This window comes from Zophobas morio, unplaced genomic scaffold, assembly GCF_036711695.1.
Source record: "Zophobas morio isolate AGI-343-1 ecotype UQ-CSIRO unplaced genomic scaffold, CSIRO_AGI_Zmor_V1 ptg000021l, whole genome shotgun sequence".
NCBI lineage: Eukaryota > Metazoa > Arthropoda > Insecta > Coleoptera > Tenebrionidae > Zophobas > Zophobas morio.
In genome coordinates, this window is record NW_026972126.1 from 10,531,124 (window position 1) to 10,553,123 (window position 22,000).

Sequence of the window (22,000 nt, forward strand, 5' to 3'; positions counted from 1 at the left end):
AACCCAAATAAACAACGCATTCAAAGAAAATGTATTATTTGCTCCAGAATAAAAAAAGTGCAGCAAAAGGCATCATATTTTTGTGTACCTTGTGGAGAAAGGGCTGTAATGTGTAGTCCTCAGACAGGCAGAGACTGTTTTGTTTACCACATCCGAAATGGAATTCCTGCTTAAAAAAGCCTTTTGTTATACAATTTATTTTATTACAATATGCAAAAATAGTGTTGATTTCTTACATTTCTGATAATAAAGTTTATTTTTAAATGTGAATTTGTTTTTTTTTAAGGATATTATATTATTATAAATCCATGTATTTATTAAAATAACTTTCCCCGCCGCCTCTGGTCAATTTGCGCGCCGTACCATGTGACCAACATCAGAACGTAAGTCCTGCCGGAAGGACAGGGCACCTAATTTTACGTCCTTCTGGCAGGACCGGACCCTGTTGCACAAAAGTACTTCTTGAAGCGCTTCCAGCAGGACAAATCGTTGTACGTTCTATCATTAAAGGCGACAATATTAAAAAAAAGGTAATGCAAAAATATCAAACCAATATTTAATAAAGTTTGCTATCATTAGTATTAGTGATGTGGAAAAGAAAGAAAACGTTTTAATTGTGAAGTTGACAGCCACAAAAACGTCTACACGTGTTTTTACGGTGGTAGATACAGAAAATGGAATTTCTTTCTGAATTTATTTATCGAAATTATAACATTAACGAAGCGTTCAAGTTGTTAAATGGAACAACTTCTCAAAAATTTTAATGAAAGCGGCATCGTATCTAGATTTGGAAAATCTCAAACAGTATCAGGAGATCTTCAGGCAAAAATAAAATTTAAATTGCTAAGAAAATTAGTAGAAGAAATACTCATATTTTATCCGATGATCCGATATGTAATATGATTTCTTTAAATAATGCACATTGTAATATTTCTTCTATTTGTAACAGGAAATATTAATGTTAGTATTTTTAATAAATAATTTATTTTTGGAAATATATAGCGTTGTTACAGCATTTGAGGTGAATGTTAAGGGTATCTTAAATTCGAGGTGAATGTTAAAGACACCTTGACATGCATGCCTGGCATACATATTAAGGGAGTTTAACGTGCAAGTGAACGATAAAATATTGTCACGACTGAGGTGTTCTAAGGGGTTGGTAGAGCGGGGTAAAAAAGCCCAGTTCGTGAGTTTACGTTATTTCTATTGATAATAATTCAAATACAATAAAACTACTTACTGTTTTGTTGGGAGAAACATGTCACAGGTTCTTTTTCTTTCTCTTGCCACAACCCAACTGCCGTCCACCCGCTCTCGTCAACCCCACGAAGCCCTTGCAGTGTCAGCAACTATCCCTACTGTCTGTATGTGTCGACACTCCATGGCCTCGATGGAATCATATCGCGAGCAGGGTGTTTGGCAATCCCATCGTAACTAGGTTACATATTTATGTGACTGTGACATATCTCCCCCCCTAGAGAACACTGGACCCCAGTGTTCCTTTTGTACAATCTAATCTTAAATACTAATAACAACAATATAAATATTCTATGGGTAACAATAATTAAAGCAACCAAATCACAATGATGACAGTTTCCCTGGCCGACTTCTGACACATGGGAGTGGGTGACCCCTCGACCCTGAACACCCGTTCCCCTACGAGCTTATCTGAATTGTAGGTCCAATCGCACAGTCGTGGTGGTAATGCAGCGTGTTGAATATCAGCAGAATGAGCGAACGTACAGAAAATTCCAGTTTTCAGAATCGCGTTGCCAACGTGGACATCCCTTCCAGTGTTATTTCTGAGGCCGATACAGACATCATCGTCGGAGAAGAGGACGCCAGTACACACAATGTTTGAGGCATATCCTCCAACGGCTTTTAAGTCCAGAGAAGAGGTTATCCAGAAGATCACACTGCTGAGAGCAATGAAGAGGCAATTGGACTTCTTAGTGCTTCGGTTCTGGGAATTCCGGCACCATGAGACAGCTCGAGAGTACTGAGGTGCAGAGATCTCTGAGGATTACAGCCATCGACTGGTGTTCCCGCCTCCCTTTTGTGCTCGGTTGGATGTAGGGGCCAGGGAGCAACCATTAATCATGAAACAATATGAACCAAAATTATTACTGACTACCTACTAATGATTATCCTAACCCTGATAATTCTTACAATTTTAACTTCTTAACTTAATTATTATATTATCTAAGGAAGTACATTTATTTATTATTATTATTAATTAATTTTTTTTTCCATACATATATATATATATTGTAATTGATCTCTTCACTTGAGATTGTAATTCTGATTTTCTCTATTAAGAGTCGACTTAGAGAGATTTTGTAAAGTATTGTTAGACGTGTTGTTGGATTTGGGGTTGTTAAGTTTAGAAGGCGGATAGTTAGTGACCAATTATAGTTCATGGACTGGTTATTGTAAGTATGTGGGTAGAGAATGGGTGTGAAGCGAATTAAAGACAAAGGATTTTAGCGTCCACCAGGCTGCAGGGATTATATGGTTAACGTACGATATTAGGGCATCTTATCTGAGCACGGGAACCCAACTTGTATGATTACTTCTCGCTCATAGTCAAGTGAACATTTAGAGGGAAGTTTGGGTTTCAGTGCTCCGAATAGATTATGGGACGAATGATCCTACCTTTTATTTTTGTTATGATGAATAAGTCTTCCTCAGTTCAGTGAGAATAACTCGGAGGCATGACATTTCTTTGGGCAGTGGTGACTAAGTTCCTCAATCAGTCGTTCCTTAGTAAAATTGGTCCGTGCAGCTTATCTTCCTCAAATCTGGGTAGAAAGTCCTAGTTTTTCAATTTGCTGCCAAAAATAGAGTGCCATACTCGATTCAGCAACTTTGATTGCTCCAGCTAAAAAGAACAGTAATAAGTGCGGGTAATGTATTATTAGGATCGGGCCTCATAATTGAAAGTTCGCACGATTAGTGTCCCAAAAGCTCCAGCTGATACTTTGTCTTGTGCCTTCGTGTATGGGATAAGGGCAAACAGACACAGATCCACATACCTACGGAAACGAATATTAATATATTTAATTCTTCTTTTTTTTTTTTCCTTAGGATCCCCTACTTTATTCCTTTTAGTCGCCTTTTACGACACGCAGGTAATACGGTTGAGGGATTCTTGTATACCCCCGTCAACAGGGTATATGTTTTTTCGAGCGTTCTTATTTTTCGTCGGATGCGCCGTTTCCCGTCCACGGATCGTTATACGGTAATATCCTCCCCACGTGTACGACTTCTTTTTTAGATCGTTTATCCAATTTTTGCACCTCATAATCAACGTCGCTTAATTTTTTTTGTAATATAATATGGGGCAAACCACCGCAATAATAATTTTTCACTTTTCCCGACTTTTCGAACAGGAGTAAATATTTTAACTTTGTCTCCTACCCGAAATTCTACGTGACGATGCTTTTCGTCGTACCGCTTTTTATCGATGTTTTGTTTTAATCGAATATTATCCACCGCCATGTTCCTAACCGCTAACGCTTTTTCCCTAATATTTATTATATCTAGATTTTCAATATTCTTTCTTAGACTAGTTTCGGACGGAAGTACTGGTTCGCGACCGTAAACTAACATGAAAGGTGATAATTTAGTCGTATCTTGACGAGAGGTGTTATATGCGAAGGTCACGTGTGGAAGAAACTCGTCCCAATCGGTTTGGTTAGTGTTTGTATACATCGCTAACATGTCGGCCAATGTCTTATTAAATCTCTCTGTCAGTCCATTACAGCTAGGGTGATATGCCGTGGTAAATTGACGATTTGTACCCATTATTCTCAACAATTCGCCTATAAGCTCTGATCGAAAATTTGTCCCGCGGTCACTCAAAATGTCTCGAGGAGCCCCGTGTCTCGTTATTATATTCTCTAGCATAAACTTTGCTACTGAGCCCGCTTTGGCGTTTGGTAAGGCTTTAGTTTCCGCCCATCGTGTCGCATAATCTGTCGCTACAATAATAACCGTTTTACCGTTTCGGCTCCTGCGAAAAGGTCCAAGAATATCCACCCCGACCTTCTCAAAAGGAGTCGCTACCGGAATCGGATGTAGTAACCCGGGTGGTTTTTGATTTTGTGCTCCCTTACGTGCCTGACAATCTGGACATCCTTTTACAAATTTTTCTATGTCCGACTGCATTCTATCCCAGTAGTAGCGGCTTTTTATTTTGTGATACGTCTTGGCAATTCCCAAGTGCCCTGCTAACGGTTCTGAATGGTGTGCAAAAAGAATTTCGTGTACGAGATGTTTTGGGATAACTACCAGATCATCGTTGTTAATTGCGGTCGCGTTTTTTTTATACAGAATACCGTTCACCAGTTTAAAATTTTTTGATTTTTTTCTTAAAGAAATGGTTGATGGAGTATTCTCAGGATCTTCAAGTATTTGAATTAGATGCTTCACATCGGGATCTTTGCGTTGCTCAAGAACAAGATCTTGGTTTACCAAGAGGAAAGTAGGTATGTCAAAAAGATCTACTTCGTCTTTGGGCGCCTGAGACACCGGGTTCCGTGAGAGACAATCCGCATCGGCGTGTGCCTTACCGTTTTTATAAACTACCTCATAGTCAAATTCTTCTAATTTGATAGCCCACCGCGTTAGTCTACTCGTTGACTGGTTGGAATTTTTTAGATAGCACAGAGCGTGGTGGTCTGATTTCACAATAATGGGACGCCCGTAGACAAAATGTCGGAAGTGCGTTAAACCGTAAAGAACAGCCAGCGCTTCTAATTCCGTTATAGAGTAGTTTTTTTCCGCACTGGTAAGTGTTCTACTCGCATATGCTATTGGGTGCATTTGACCCCCGCTTTCTTGTAACAAAATTACGCCTAATCCCTCTTTTGACGCGTCCGCTCGTAATTCGCAGCCGATTTTCGGGTTAAAATGTGTTAACACCGGGGATCCGCAAAGTTCCGTTTTGAGGCTATTGAATGCCCTTTCCTGATCTGTTTCCCACTTGAATTTTGAATTATGTTTCAAAAGCTTGTGCAGAGGGCTAGCTATTTTGGAGAAATTACCTATAAATTTTCGATAATAATTTGCAAGTCCCAAAAAACTCTGAAGCTGTTTGATGGATTTCGGCTGCGGAAAATTTTTAATAGCAGCGAGTTTTTCAGGATCAGGTCGGATAACATCGCTACTAACAATGTGCCCTAAGACCTTTACTTGTGTGGATGCGAACGTGCACTTTTTTGTTTTCAGAGTAAGGTTAGCCGCTCTTAAACGCTCGAAAACTTCTCGCAATTTTTCTAAATGTTCTTCAAATGTTTTAGAATAAATTATAACGTCATCGATATATACAAGTACAGACGACCATTTTAAACCGCGGAAAACTCTATCTGTCAGGTCTTGAAACGTTGACGGTGCATTGCATAGACCGAATGGTAACTTGTTAAACTCAAAAAGACCGAAACCGGGCGTTATGAAAGCTGTGTATTCTTTTGAGTTTTCTTCAATTCCGACTTGCCAAAATCCGCTAAAGAGATCAAGTGTACTGTAAAATTTTGAGTCACCAAAGTATGTCATGATCTCATCGATATTACTCAATGGGTAGCTTGACTTTTTCGTGATTTTATTAAGTTTTCTATAATCTACACAAAATCGCATTTTTTGATCGTCCCCTTTCTTTTTTACGAGAACAATTGGTGAAGAATACGGGGATTGAGATGGTCTGATGATACCCTGCTCAAGCATTTCTTCAATTTGATCACCAATTATTTGGCGTTCCTTTGGTGAAACTTTATATGGTTTACTTTTTATAGGTGTATTTTCTGTTAACTGTATTTTATGTTCTACAACGTGTGTTGAACCTATTTCACTTAAATCGTTTGCAAAAACGTCCTTATATTCATCTATTAGGTCTCTAATTTGTTTTTCCTGATCAACGGTTATGTTGTTATCAAATTTAATTTCTTGATTCGGGTTTTTTTCCGTTGGTCGTTCGGTTTCTATTATTTGATTTATCAAAAGGAGCGGTTCATGGTACATGACATTTTCCAAATACGCCACGGTGGTGCCTTTAAACAGTTTTAACGCATTATGGTTCCGAGACTCCAACGTTCCTGTCTTGTAATCGTTTGAGATGTTACATATAAGTCCTCGCTTAATCAAAAATTTATCGTTATTGACGGACTGCAAGCTGATATCGTCAGCAATGTTTTTGTTTACTTTCAGTTTAACTACAATTTTTGTATAAGGATCGATTTTATAATCTTTTGACAAAGTTAATTTTAAAACTTGTGTCGCGTCATTATGAATTTTGGCATCGAATCTTGACTCTGTTACTATGGGGGTAACTTTTTGGTGAAGATTATCTTCCACTTCCGACTCGGCGTGTACAATTACTGATTCGCGGGTTTCGGAATCTACTTTGAGTTGTTGGTTATCGTTGTGGAAAATAAATATATTTATTTGTGTGTCTTTGAAAACATAGTGAAGCATGCGATTAACATCAGAAAATTTAAGCAGACTATTTGCAAAATTTGGTTTTTCTAAATAGAGTCTCCCCACATTATATTCATGTAACTTTTGTTTTAGTTCATTCAAAGTTTCCCACAAACTGTGATAATCACCTGGTTTTATATTTAATGTTAAATTGAATTTATCATCAGTTAGATATGTTTCATTTAGTTTTGAGTCATTGGTTTGATTATTTAATGACCATGTGACTCGTGGATAGTTTTCGTCTGATGCTGTTTTGATATTGCAAATATTACATTTGACAACTGAGTCATAAACATCGAATTTAGATTTAACATAGTGTTCATATGTCTCTTTTTCAAGGCCATTTTTGTTGTGAGTTGTAAGGAAATTGCAATCATGCGTTACGTATGTGTTTGTTATTTGTTGTGGCCTAGTATAGTCTTGCCGCGTTTGCAAATTTGCCGTGTCTCGACCTAGGTTAACAATTTTCTTCAGTGTTTGCGCTATTTCATCAATACAATGTTTATAGTACAGATTCTTGTAACATATTTTCTTTGCGTTGAAATACTGAACTGACCCACATACTGTGGATTGTGTATGTTGTGAAATATGACCTAATGTATTGAAATTAAACACGCCGTTCGTAAACGAAATTGTGTTATTTTTTAGATTAATGATTGAGTTTTCTTGACGCAAAAATTCCATGCCTAAAATGACCGGATATGGTAATCTTTCGACCACGTATGCGAAAATTTTTTTCTTGAATTTTCCAAGGGTTAGTGTAAAATATGTTGTACCCAAAATAGGAACTTTGGTATTTCCCGCAGCCAGCAGAAATTTCGCTTGTTTTGACTTTCGTACTTCATTTGTCAAGACCATGTCGCTCGTAATAATATTAGTAGCAGACCCGGTGTCTATAATGGCGGTTACAGTCTTATTTTCTACTTGGACTTTTAGGGTTAATATGCTAGAGTGGAAATGGTTATTATCATAATACTGAACTAATGATTGCCCCCCTTTCTGTGTTAGGACGACCGGGAGATTTAATTTCGTCGTCCTTGTTCGTTTGGGTGGAATTTTTCTTGTTTATGCCAGCAGGCACTAGCAAAGTGGCCGCTTTTCCCACAGTGGTAGCATTTTGGTCGTCCGTCAAATGTACGAGTACTCGGTAAATTGGTTACGCCCCGCCTAAAATTTTGTGGCGATGGATTTGATGAGTTATTCATTGAATTTCGTGTGTTTCCAAAATGTGGACGGGATTGTCTATTCGTCCAATGCTGTTGCGACAGCCTAGATTCCTGTGGGTTTTCCGAAACAATAAAATTTCGCGTATTTCCATAATTCGGGCGAGGCTGTCTGTTTGTCCAGCCTTGTTGTTGCGACGAGCTAGTCTCCGGTGGATTTTCGGAAATATCATCCGCCCGCCGCTCGATAGCATCGAGTTTCTCGATAATAGGTTTTAAGCCAGATGTGCTTACACCGTCGGGTTTCAAAATTTTGTAATTACTAAAATATTTGTTCAACATTCCTTTTTCGAAATATTTGATAAACCTTTGGTCGGTCATATCTGGATCTACCTCATGCGCGAGGAAAAGTAGATCAAAAAAGAATTCTTTCACACTTTCGTCTTTACCCTGTTTTCGATTTTCGAACTGCATTTCTTTATCTCCCGAATAATCTGACATTTGGAATTCCTTTAAGAATTCTTTTTTGACGTCTTCCCATTTTTTATCTCCTTCTGTGTCTACCAGGTGTTCGTACCATCGGTTCGCTATACCGGACAAAAATGAGCCGAAATATATAATTTTGAGGTTGTTGTCCCAAGCGTTGGCCACGGCAGCCCTTTCGTAATTTTTTAGGAATCGTTCTGGGTCGTCACGTTTTGGATCGAAAATTTCGGGACTAATAAAACTCGGAATGGCTGGAGTTTTCTTACTCTCGAAAGCGTTACTGATTGTTACGTCAGCCATTTTGACTCGAGGTTTTTCGTTAGTGGGTGTTATAATAATTGGCGGGGAATTTTCCAAAATCGTTTTTGGGTCTGTGGTTTGTTCTCCGGATATATTACTTAAGGGGAGCGAATCTAAATTTACTCCAGATGCGGACGCGGTACTGTTACTGCTTTCTCCGATTTCGAATTTAGCATTGCCTTGTATATCGGAACTTCTGATTTTTGGTTTAAAAGAATTGTATTCTCGCTCTATGATGATTTTAGTTTGTAACCGAGTTATTGGACGTTGACCGAATTTATCAGTCATATGTAGCCGTATAGTTAAATTTCGGCGCCTCCACCATATGTCACGACTGAGGTGTTCTAAGGGGTTGGTAGAGCGGGGTAAAAAAGCCCAGTTCGTGAGTTTACGTTATTTCTATTGATAATAATTCAAATACAATAAAACTACTTACTGTTTTGTTGGGAGAAACATGTCACAGGTTCTTTTTCTTTCTCTTGCCACAACCCAACTGCCGTCCACCCGCTCTCGTCAACCCCACGAAGCCCTTGCAGTGTCAGCAACTATCCCTACTGTCTGTATGTGTCGACACTCCATGGCCTCGATGGAATCATATCGCGAGCAGGGTGTTTGGCAATCCCATCGTAACTAGGTTACATATTTATGTGACTGTGACAATATATTACATAACAGATATCCCCTTAAATTTTTCGTTGTAAAGTTTAGTCTGTTTTCAGCTAGAGTGGCTTTATATTTGGAAATGCTCCTTTCCACGTCACCTGACGTGATAGGAGCAAACTTGTAACATAATGTCGTTCACCCTATAATTAGAATAGCTTACATTTTCATATCTGAAAACTTTTGCTAAATTTGTTCAATAATAAATAATTGTAACCGTCATTTTTATTTAAACTGTGACTATGGCAAGCAGTAAGTTATTGTTTCTAATTTTACAATACTTTTTTTAAGATTTTAATATAGTACACAACATAAATCAGAGCGACTTCTACTTCTTTTTTCCCATTACTAATTTAACTTTTAGGATCGCTGTGACGAACTTTTCTCAAATGTCACAGTAACCTATGGAAAAATGGTTAAATTTATTGCAGGTTGAGATATAACAATAGTTTATTCACTTCCTAAAAAGAATCGAAATCTTCACTGCAAAATAGAGCCGTCTCAACCCATGTTCCCCTGCGCGTTGAAGCAGATTGGAGTGGCAGCGATAATTTTTTTAACTTTCTTCTATAAGATTTCACTTTTGAAGGCGCTTTTTTCGAGACGAGATCAGAAGTGCCTGAGTCTGTTGGCAATCCTGGATTTTTAGTTGAAATTGGTATCATGATCGGTTATCAGTTGTCAAGATTGTTGACAGTGTTAATTTGAATCTAACCTGACCCGACCCTTTTTTTCCAGTAGCGAGGAAACATTTTATAGGCACCCTCGCCTTAGTTGTCAATCGGTGAGGATAGTGTGGGAATCTCCCCTTTCTGAAATGAGTGTACCCACCAGTGGCGGCTCGTGAAGTTTTCTTCAGAGGAGGCTCAAATTTGAAAACCACTACTTTTTATATCCTTCATTATCTGAATAATTTTTTTTGTCATGCTCACGAAAAGAACACTAGAGATAAACTATTGCATCGATTAGTCTTTTCAAAATTGCCCTATTTGCACCAACTTTCTCGTTATAGTTCTCAATATCCCTCTTATGAGCGGAATCTAAAGTAGTAGAAGAAAATATATGTTCCCGTGATTTTTCATGCCTTTACACTGCACATGAGACTGCCTTATTTTCGTTGCTCATTCTCGTTAAGTATAAGTAATATTAATATGCCGATAATACCAGCTGTTTTTAACGATCAGAAATAAAACGCAAATAAATGATATAAAAAACACCTTAGGCTTTACGTAGGTACTAAAGCCTAAACACCATTCACCACTGAATAGGGAGCACGCGAAACCACCTCAATGTTTTTCCAATTTACACCCGATCGCGCCAGTTAATAAGAAAGAGATAAAATTATCCGTGCGACTTGATTTGAAAAGAGATGCACTAGCCGGAGGCTAGCGGCCTGAAGCGGCACCCCGATGAACATTTTAGCCAATGCAGTGCTGAACGATGATGCGTCAAGGTTGCGGTCTCAATAGTAAGATGCATTCTCGGCGGAGGCCAGCTTCTACCGCTGGAGCCAAACGCGGAGTGGTGTGAATTATGATTGTAAGGGCGCAAATATAATTTTTTTCGATATTTTAACCTGATATATGATGAAAGTAAATTAAATCAAACAAAATATTCTGAAAAGTAACAAATGTCTATAAAAATACAAATTCTTTCATCGAAAAAATTAGAGGTAGCTCAGCTCCAAAAAACAGAGGAGGCTCAGCCTCCCCTGCCTCCTCTGAGGAGCCGCCACTGGTACCCACTAAAACCCCTCTTAACATCCAAATGCCCGCCGGTACCATTTTTCAATATTACATCAGCGGGCACGTTGACTTTACGATCTATCATCCACTTCATTTCCATTCTGAATCGCTAGTTCTGATCTTCTCTTGGAGTTCATCACGTTGTTTACATACTTCGCCACTCCATTCCATTTATTTTCGTCAATAGCATGTTTTTTATTAAGTTTTCCCCTGAAAACTTTTCGCCTACCTCAGTCTCCATTACTCGCCTCTCTTGTATTTATAGGCATTGAAAACGCCGTACCCTGTCAGAACTTGGGTCAAATTATGGTTTAGTTTACCATATTTCCGTGTTTACCCATTTGGTTACATCTGGAATTAGTCTCTTCGTCCAACAATCCACCATGTGCCACCTTCTCTGCATGTGCCCTTTTGCCGTTTCCTTGTATATATCTTTGTATAAAGCCTCTCTTTCTTCGGCCAACAACTCCAAGGGCGGAGTGCTGGCGACTATGAAGACGGTTTCTCATCAGGCGGGTCTGTAGGCTCTCGACACCCTAATTGCCAGTCTGCGATTTGTCCTTTCCAATTTGCTTTTCTATTCGTTTATTTTCCATATGTTTATCCACGTGGGGGCTGCGTACACCTGAGCATACAGCCTCCTGTTCTGATATGTCGGACCTCCCTGGTTTGGCATAAGCCTGCTTATATTGCCATCGATTTCTTCTCCGCCTTTCCCAAGAAATTTTCCACATGTTTGACCATTTTCATGTCCTTGTCAATGATCAGCCCAAGATATTTAAAGGCATCTGACGATCTTAGCTCCAAATCACCTATTTTCATTTTCACGTATGGAAATTTCCTCCCATCTGCCAGCAATGCCGATTCAATTTTGTTTGCATTTAAACGCAGGTCCATTTGTTCCAATTTTAATCTAATCCTTTTTATAGCCTCTTCCGCCTTCTCTTTCAATATGTATGTCTAAGTTTTTTACATTAACGACCAGTGCAAAATCGTCCCCAAAAGCGACTTGCTTTACACCTTCTGGTATGCTCTGCCACAAAAGTTGGTAGGACAGGATGTTCCACATGTCGTCTTGTGTTTCTTACCGTGCTCTGTTACGATGTTTTGGTCCGTTTGGTAGTCCTGTACAACGTTAATAATGTTACCCTCGACCTTCTTTGCCTTTAACTGCCCAATTCGCCGTGTTGAAAGCGTTTTTGATGTCAAATGTAATCAAAAGACTCACGCCTCTGTTTTTATAATTAACTTTGTTAACTTCTTCAGCATACTTCCACAGTAGAACGATTTGTTCTAAATCCAAACTGCCTGTCGTGGAGATTTCCTTGTTGCTCTGTTTCAAGCTCCAGTCTCGTCTTAATGAGCCGTTCATAGATTTTGACCAGCACATTTATCAGGTATATCGGTCTAAAATCAGGCGTCTTCGATACTTTTTTTGGTTTTTCTATTAGTACTAATTTGCTAACTTTCCATTTTAGTGGAAAGCGTCCGTTCTTCCATAACTTGTTGTGTGCTTCCAGTAATATGTAAATATTCCCCTCTACCACTGCTTTTGTTATTTCCGTCGTGATGCCATCCGTACTCGGTGCTTTCTTACTTTTTGTTTTACGTATGGCCTCTTGCAGTTCTTCCGTGCTAAAAAACGTCGCCTCTACATTCACTTTGGTTCGTTTCCAAACGATCTAGTCCTTGTTAGGAAAAACTTTCTTGAATTGCTCCCCAGTTTCTGTTTCATTCAATACGGCTTTTTCTTTTCCGAGCTTACCGGTAACTACTCTACATTCCGTACCCCAAACAGCGTGGTCTATTTCCTGAATAAGTTTCTTCCAAGCAGCTTCTTTTGCTGTTTTTATGGATTTGCCTAATCTGGTTTTATATTCTCGATATGAGCGCATCACTTCTTCTCTTTGCTCACCCGTATTGTTTTTGTTTCCAAAGATTCTCGTCTTCCTCCTCATCGATTTAATTGTTTGTGTTTGTAAGTGTGCCACTTCTTCAGTTCATCAATGCCTCGGTTTTCTGTAGGACTTGTGTTGCTTAACCTTCAGTTTCTCGTTGCAAGTGTTTGTGATGTTCGTTGTCAATTGCGTTTTTACCTGGTGGTCGTCATAATACCATGTAATGTCCCACTGTTCACTAAATTTATTCGTTATTTAACTTTTAGCTGCTTATCATTCGTACATTCATGCATTCATTCATGGTTAAAGGTCAGTGCGAAAGATTTTTGGTAATGCTTCATGGTGATCGACTTTTGATACTGATGGATGTTTGGTCCTTGCCACAACCTGTAGCGGCTGCCATTTTCATTTGTTGTTGAAACTCTTCGACAATTTCTAGCCACTGTTGATTTCCACAAACTAACTGTTTCATCCAACCGATACACATTTATCGAAAACCGTCTCTTAAAATCGTACTTGTTGACGAGCATGTGGATTTTTATCGGACCAAATGTAAGTGTTGTGGCTGTTGAAAACAGCATTGTGAATTTGCGGTTGAAGGTACCATGATCTCGAAGATGCTGTACCACTGATGCAAATTTTCGGGCACATCAATTACCATATCAACACACTCTGAATTGGAGAAGTTCACCATAAACCAACTTCCCCGACCGCTCGATGATGACTGGCTCTTTTCGTGTTTTTGCACGTTTCTTATCAGTCATTTTTTTGGTTCTTAATCCGAGTCGTTCTGTGCCATTGATTGAAAGAAGTAGGTCACTGCTACCACTTAGGACCGTGAATTTTACACAGTGACAATCTTATTGTGAGCTATTCCCCTTTTTTTCGCATATATTTCGAAATCACCGTGTATAGTGTTATGGTTACTGAGACTTTATATTCGTTTCCACGGTTTACTGTTATCATGGCAAATTCATCGGTATTTCGACTAGAAGAATACCTCTTGGGTTTAATGACTTTTCACCCCAAATAAGACACTTAGCATTAAAATCTTTTGATATGACTATATCCTTCCCTCCTAGCTTCTTAATTTCTTCTTTTAAACTTTCTAAGAATTTCATGTATTCCTCTATTTTTATATTTGGTGAAAAATAGCAAGAAAAACGTATCCGGACCCCTTCCCAGTATCACAAACATGTAGTTTTTTTCAGACATACCTACATATATCACAGCATCGTTTCTCATATCACAGTAAAATCTTTTTTTTTAGGATTTTGCCGTTTGGCTTTTGAGTGCTATCACGTCAATTTTTTTTCAAATATCCAGCAGGGTCATTACCGAGCCGGATCTATTTACGTTGAACTGTATTGTTTTGATTTGCATTATTTCGATTTTGTTTTTGCAAAGTCATCGCTCTTCCCTTTGCTTCTTCTAGGGCTATCTTAAAGGTTTTACATAAGGAACTGCCCGCTGTATGTCCCCTTTTTTCGCAGAGTGGACATTTTGTCTCTTCCCTGCATTGCTCTGCTTGATGTCCTTCTTCCCCGCACTTATAGCAGTTATTTCCCTGTCTACTGTATGTGTTCTTCAGTTCTTCCTTTGACTATCCCTACCATTATAAACTCTTTCCTAAGCAATATTTCCGCACTTTCTTTGTCGATCGTGAGCGTGACGGTTTGTGTATTGTTTCGTGTTGGTCTTACTTCACCTACTTTCAATTCTATTTCCCCACTCTCTTCCAGTTCACTCATAATCGCTGATTTACTTTTTCTTTACTCGTAGTGGCGTCTAAGTTCTTTATATATAACATCCTCTTGTCTTTTTGTGCCTGTTACTTGTCTAATACTTCTTCAATTTTGTCTATTATTGTTTTTCTTATATTTTGCTCCATTTATTTGTCTTTGTCTGTTATGGTGAGCATTTTTCCATCTCTTGTGCTTCTCACAGATTTAATGGCTTTTTATCTTTTTTCTTTAACCTCTTTTAGAAGGGTGTTATAGTCTACCCCCATTTTTTCAACCACTATCGCATTTGAATTCGGATCTTTCGACTGTTTCTTTTCAGTTTCTGTCTGAGTGCTTTTCGGAACATACATTTTTATTTTTGTTTCTGTCCCCATTAAAATGCACTGCATCATTTTTCTCAATTCTTCAGCTTCTATTTCTGTAATCTTATGTGTCATTAAATTACTTATTTTACCCTCATGTGTATATTCTCTAACTCTTACCGGTAAATTCCATAGGTCGTGTAAGTGCCTGTAGCGTTAACTTTGATTATCTTCCAAGTTATTTCTTTTACGTCGTTTATATTTTTAAAATTTTTTTGTTTTAATTTAACTTCTCACTCATAACGGACATCTCTGGATACTTGTCCCTGTACATTCTTTGTATACTTCGGTTCATGCCCGGATCTCCTGGCTCTACTATCACTACCATACACTCACTCATGCTTTGGCTCGGTGGATTTCCTACTACTGACTCCTCCTTTTCGAAGATTTTATCTCTTGTTTTGTGACCTTCCATTTCAGAAGCCCTCTCTCTTCCCCTTTATCCGCCTTTGCTAATTCTTCTATTAGCATTCCATTTTCCGCCTGTACTTTTCCAGGTTCTTTTTTGTCATCTTACTTTCTCCTTCTATTTCTTTAATGGTCCCCATTAACGATCGGGAGATTTGGATGATTTCCTCTTCGCTCCCGTTTCTTTAAAGTCTTCAAACGTATTCGCTCTTGGTCTACTAAAACCGAATGATTCCCAATTAGTTATCAGGGTGGCTACTTTTTGCTTTTCGTTCTCCGGAGGTGTTCTTCGTAAGGATTCCCGTCTTACGAAAAGATCATATTCCATGTTTGTCTCCTTTCTATCGCTTTTTCCAAAGTCCAAAGCTTTCTCATCCTCGAGTTCAGTAAGTACATTTCCATTAACATTTTTCTTATTTAAATCAGAATTTTACATTTAATTCCCACATGTTGGGTACAAGGCAAAATCACCCCTCAGCAGTGGTCCCATACCGAGGAGAACGCATTTATACTGCTGTCGGTATTTTTATAGAGGTTTCCTCCTCGCGGTCCATTGCGTTAGTCCCCCTCGATGGGCCGCCACCTTGACACGGTGAAGGGGCTTTTTACCAAGAGCGACCCACTTGACTAACTATAACCCTTTCTTGTGCTTATTCGTAGCAGATGTCGTCAAAAGGTCTTCCACCCCCTCCCTGTTGCCCAGGCCGAAAGGCCCCTCCCCATTTATCCGGGCTTGGGACCGGCTGCGACGCCGTTAGGCTTCTCAATCCACCCTCCGACGCCGCAGGCTGGGTTGGCCTGACCTGACCTGACCTAAAATCTAGGCCTTAGGAATCACCATCAAGGAAACATCTCAGTTGATATGGTACATACATGATCGTTTTCCGGGTTGGTATGGTACATAATAAGAGAAGACAGGACTAAGAAAAATAATAGACACCGACATCATAAGAAAAAGAGGTACACCATGCAAGAGTTAGATGGATAGAACAAATGACAAAACTCTGTGTAAGAAAAACAAAACACGAATAGAAAAATGAGAAGAACAGCAGGAGATGGAAAGGCATGGAAAGACTACTAGACTGAGAAATAGAAGCTTCTGAACTTCATCCGACACCTGTTAAGATATAAGGACTGCTGTAGAAGAAGAAGAAAGAAAGTTGTAATTGTAATATTTGATTTAAGTCAGTAAATATGCCAAAACTTACAATGACTTGAAATAATGCAACAAAAAAATTAAAGTTTTTAAGAGAAAACTAAAACTGAAAATTTCTCAAAATTCTGACGTTTGTGTCAACATAATAAAAAAAAGTACAAACGGGACGCTTATTATTAGTCTATAAAAAAATTGTTGCCGGTATTATGAGTCCATTGATACGAAAACTCACACCAGACAAGCCGACAGCTCGAAACCAAGCCAATCGAAGCGAATCAGTCGATGCAACGCAACTGCTTCTTTAATTGGTAACAGCAGGGTAGTAAAACCCGGAAGACCATCTCTCTCGCTCTCTGTCGGCTCGAAGACCAACCACCAAAGCGCTGTTAAACTAAAACGAACCTGTTTGAATAAAACTGTTTGAGATAAAATTTGTTTTTGTGTCGATCATGTCCGTGTCCTCCGCCTCTGTTTAGCTCCCGTTTCCCGGAATCAATGGCGTAATGCGGCGCCGCAGTCGTCCACAGCATCCAGAGGTGTGTCGACATCGCATCATCTCTTGTTCAAATACAAAGTTAACCCCTTAGATACATATGCACGTCATTCGGGGAAGGCATGACGAGTGTGAAAAATAGCCCGTGCAACGCGATTGATGATGGGATGCTGATGGTTCGGGGGTGAAATGTGAGGGTGATCCGGAATTCCGGGCATTGTTAGATCGTCGTGCGTCGGTGAGGTAAGCCGAGATTTTTTTCCTTCTTGGTCCTTATGCACGGCCTCTTGCGTGCCACTGTCGCTCGGACGCAATCTGATTATTTCATTTAGCCACACTTGATGATAATTTAAAGGGTACTGTTAAGCGCCGGGAAATGGAACAGCTCCTGTGTCTACACGAAATTAATTAAAATTAAGCATATTGCGTAATCGTCAGGTGATGCACTTGCACGACAGAGTAAATTTACCCAAATTAAAACATCAGGGGGTTTACTCACACCTTTTCCGACGTGCGATTTACATGACGAATGGAGACTTGTTTACTTAACCCTGGGGCGACCCTCTCACAACCCCTTTTTTTTTCGTTCAAACCTTCCACTTGGTACCAATATCTGGATCAATTAATTGGTAAACAGTGTTCGAGGTTTAATCAAAACTTTATCTCTAATTCGATTTTGTGGTTTCGGCTAACATGACTTTGTTTTGCATGACGACCTGTGTAATTAGGACTCAAACTTCGAAATTGATAAATCTCAAGACAATGGAAGTTCGCTTAAGCTTCAACTAGATTAAAGTCAAAGAAGTCAGACGGAAAACGTACGTCTAGACTTAACAATCACTAAGGAACTTTGTTGTATTGTGTTAATTGTAAACAAAGTATGTTACGAACACCAAGCACGTTCACAAGGACTTTATAGGTAAAGCCAAATTTCGTTATAATTTATGTGTATATACTTTAATTAAATTTGTTGATAAAACATACGTTTAAGTTTTTTGAGGAAAGCGAGGTCGCTTAATCTTGCTTGAAAAGCGTTTCTCCAGCAAGGCAATTTTTTACAGCTGTTACAACTACAACAGCAATTCGGAGAGTAAGTTCAGTTGCTCTTTCTGAAACCTGGCCTAAGCTTATTTACTTAGAAAAAAAGTTCCTGTCCTCTGAAGTATAATTAAACAAATCCAGTTTCTTTGATAGTATTTTTTTATGATAACCTCTATAATTTCAGACTCATAATATTTTGCACATTTTAGATAGGACAGCAAATTTTTCAAATGACGTCATCAAGTTTGGGGAAGGGAGACAAACCGATAAATTGTTATTAACGATTTACCATGCTTACGATAAGGTTTCTAGGTTAAATTGTAAAATATTTGTATACAGTTTCGAACTTTTCCCCAAAATTTTTATAAAATTGAATAGTATTTATTATGCAACAATCGGTCCAGTAGTTTTGGAGATGATCAAAGTGTACACTGATTTTTTACCGAAATTGACAGAAATTACTTTGTTCGAACCTTGGAACTAAAATATTTTTTATACGAAAATTACATATTTTAGTTTCATCGGTATCTAATTTCCGGCCATGTTTAGGCGTGTTTTACATGGAAGCTCGATCTTTCACCATTCTGATAAATATTAAAATAACTGCACTGCACAGTTTTCGTTTTTTCGAGCTGTTTTGAGGTTTCTATTAAAGTGGAAATTGATGCAGATTCGTAACGAAATAATGTTCCAAATCCTGCTACCGTTGACGATTCCATTCGCCATATTTTTATTTAAAATTATCATGAATAAATACAATGACCTACGAAAAGCATGACCTGTATATGATTTGTGGTTGTAGAGAAAATTAGTTACAAGTTCAGAGATTTTCTGACAACGAAGCACCCTTATACGTTGTCAGAACACCTACTTGTTTTAGCTTTCAATAAATAAATCAAAAGACATTTTCATTTCATCATTACAAGGGTCCGTTGTAACTGATATTAAAAAATCAGGAACTGAAAAATTTCAGATTCTTAAAAAGGAGATTTAATAATCTAATTCCAACGTAATGCATGAAGTCCCTTTGAACCTCCATCAGTCATCCAGAGTCCGATATACATATAATATGTAAATATGCCCATACTTTGCTCCAAAATGTAAACCGAGCTTTCAAGGTTCAAGCTTCTAACTTACTGAATTAATAAAACAAGACATCAAGCTTAAAGGTAGAATTTGGGCCGACGGTTATTGCTTTCATATATGTGTTCTTATATTCGAAATCCGATCATATTAAAACATATTACCTTTCTAGGTATTTTTTTCTCTATTCTGCTATTTCATCGACGAATTCCAGTAAAATATAGAGATGTAATACACATTCTCAATACAAGGGGTGATTCAATTAATCATTTCCAGCTACCGTGTCCTGGGAAAGCAATGGCCCTTAAAAATTATGATTATCTAAATTTAAATAAGTAACAACTTTATGGGACAAACGGCCAAATGTGTCTAAATCAATGATGAAATAACAATAAATCGCGAAAAATGACAAGTAATTTCAGCAAATCCTGTGAAATTAAATGTCAATTATCTGTCAACCCGACTGCATTAAAATAGTAATGATGCAACCATCAATGCTCTAAAATATATTTGGTTGCCTACGAAAATAAGTATCCTTCCAAAGCCTGCCCCAAATATGTATATTTTTTATCGTACACAGGTTATATTTTATTTTAGAACTATATAAATGAGCTTATTTAAAACTTTTAATTTTTGACGTGTGTGAATGAAGTGAAAAAAAAGTCGTAGAAAAAAGTCTGTTAAGTCTGTCATAAAATTTATGAGTGGTTATAAATCATTTCAACATAAAATTGCTGCTCACTAATCATGTTTTAATTTTAAAATTCCATTTTGTTTGTGAAAATTTTTTGGAGAGTAGTGGAGAGAGTGGTTAAAAAACGAGTATCTAGAGAGCGCCGCTTATCTTTTGTTATCTCCCACAACTTCTAAAAACTCGTTCTTTTGTTTTAAAATTTAAACATTTGATTGTTTCTGAAATAAGTTTTGATTTTCCTATTGTTTGAGCATAGTTTCAATGCGTCAGCTTTGTTTCCTTGATTCATGCAACAATTTTTCGCTGAATTCAGCGCGATAATTGTATTTAATTACTCATAATTGCATTACCTATTAATTACACGTTTATTAATCACTTCAAATAGAGCAAGTTTTCGCCAAATCCAAAACCGAGATTCAGTCAGCTTTTTCGTAAAACGGTACACCCAATTAAACAAGGTAAGCTGTAAAATTTTACTTTTTAAAACCAATTTTTGCCACAATTCTACCTATATACGGCATTTGCCGAAATTTGGTCTTTGCATTATTCATGACACAGTGTTTCCGAGTTTCTATTTTGAAACTGCCAACTGCTATAAATAAAACACTGACCATTAGCTAGCCATCAACGCCAAATTTTTTCTGTATTATACTGTCCAAGATAAATCCATATTCAGACGTACATTTAACTGTTGCGTAGGAGGCAACCAAACCAAAGCTAGAAGGCATCATTTAATTTCCGGCAGAATTTCCCTTCTTTTGATTCGTATTTGTCCGATAAATTTTAATGTTGAAACAATTCTGGTAAACAAGCATGTAAAAAAGTTTCGTACTTTTTAAACGATTGTGGCATAAAAGTTCGTATTTGGGAAACGAAATTTTCAGCAATGTTTTATAAACACAAATTCTTGATAATGGTTCTGGCAGATATTAAAACGGCACATTTCTATACGTTTTAGAAAATTTAAGTGTCACTTAAAAAATATTTGTTCTTTGTAAAAATTTCACCTAAAAGTTGACTTTTACTATACTACATAATTATTATTCAAGATGAATCCGCCCGCTGAAATATATATTTTTTGACTAGAGGTAGGAATCGGTAAGCCATCACGTTTGTCGTCGGATTTTAGCGAGCTTTTCCTGGACAGCTCCAGAAAAAAGCTGAACACTGAGCTTTGTGCGTTTTTGCTATTATACATATTTACCCTTCGCAACTTTTGTACGTATAGAGTGTAACACAAACTTACCTTTTGAAGTTTCAACGATCACAAAGTGTGGAAAAACATGTCTGGGTAATTAAAGCTTCGCATTTAAGAAAATATTTTTTAAGTATTGTTGTTTACGTTGGCTAAAACTGTGACTGACCTTTGTTGACACTGAAAAATTCCAGGATTTGAAAGCGTTGTGATTCCAGCAGAATCCGTGACAGAATGATGACATGATGATCTTTAATCCTCTAATCAAAATTTCAATGGGGCCCGGTACGTAACACGTAAATTGAATTTTAAAATTTAATGTTTGAAACTCTTAATCGTGGACTCCTACAAGTAAAATCAATATACAGGGTTATGATAAAGTAATGCACAAAATTCATAAAAAGCGCAGCACTCGTTTTTGAACAAAAAAAAAATTAATGTTTGGGTGGAAATAATCAACAGAAGATTCATTGGCCCCTACTTTATAGTATAAATATAGGGGTTTTCTTTGGATAATCAGTTTGATGGAAGCTGGATTGGTGATATCAATAGAATTGCCACCTAGGTGTCCGGATCTGACACCCCTTGAGTTCTTTTATAATACCATCGTGTGGGTTTGTGTCAGTGAATGGGGAACAGTTTGAACAATTTACTTAATATTCATCATTAAAATCAAGTTTATTTTGTTTGTTATTAATTTTCTCTATTTTTTTTATGCAAACCCTACATTAAAAATCAATATTATACCTTCCTGTTTAAAAAAATCATTGATGACGTCACAACTTTTACAAATTTGACGTTTTCTTTTTTTTTGACAAACGTCAAAAGATGGAGAGTAAAACAAAAAGGTTGACATGTTTTGGCATTTTTTGCAACAACAAATGTTGCGCTTTTTATGAATTTTATACATTACTTTATCATAACCCTGTATGTTAAGTGTAAGACTGAATTAATTAACAATACAACACGTTACGTTACGTAATCATTCTTTGGGAGAAGATAACCCAATAACTTTTGGTCTGGCAGACCTGACAGATAAAATGAGTATATGCAAAATTCTTAACATACAGTGTAACTAAATTCGTTTAAAACTTTAC

At 37.6% G+C, this 22,000-nt stretch overlaps 1 protein-coding gene across 3 annotated transcripts in view; it reads left to right on the plus strand.

Annotated features, from left to right (window-relative positions):
* Positions 1-16,901: 16,901 nt before the first annotated feature.
* The window catches only part of LOC135132600 (uncharacterized), an 89,038-nt gene continuing 83,939 nt past the window's right edge, over positions 16,902-22,000 (plus strand). For all 3 annotated transcript variants that reach the window (XM_064060740.1, XM_064060741.1, XM_064060742.1), the window contains exon 1: positions 16,902-17,133. The gene's annotated coding sequence lies outside the window, so the exon portion shown is untranslated. The remainder of the gene's footprint in view (positions 17,134-22,000) is intronic.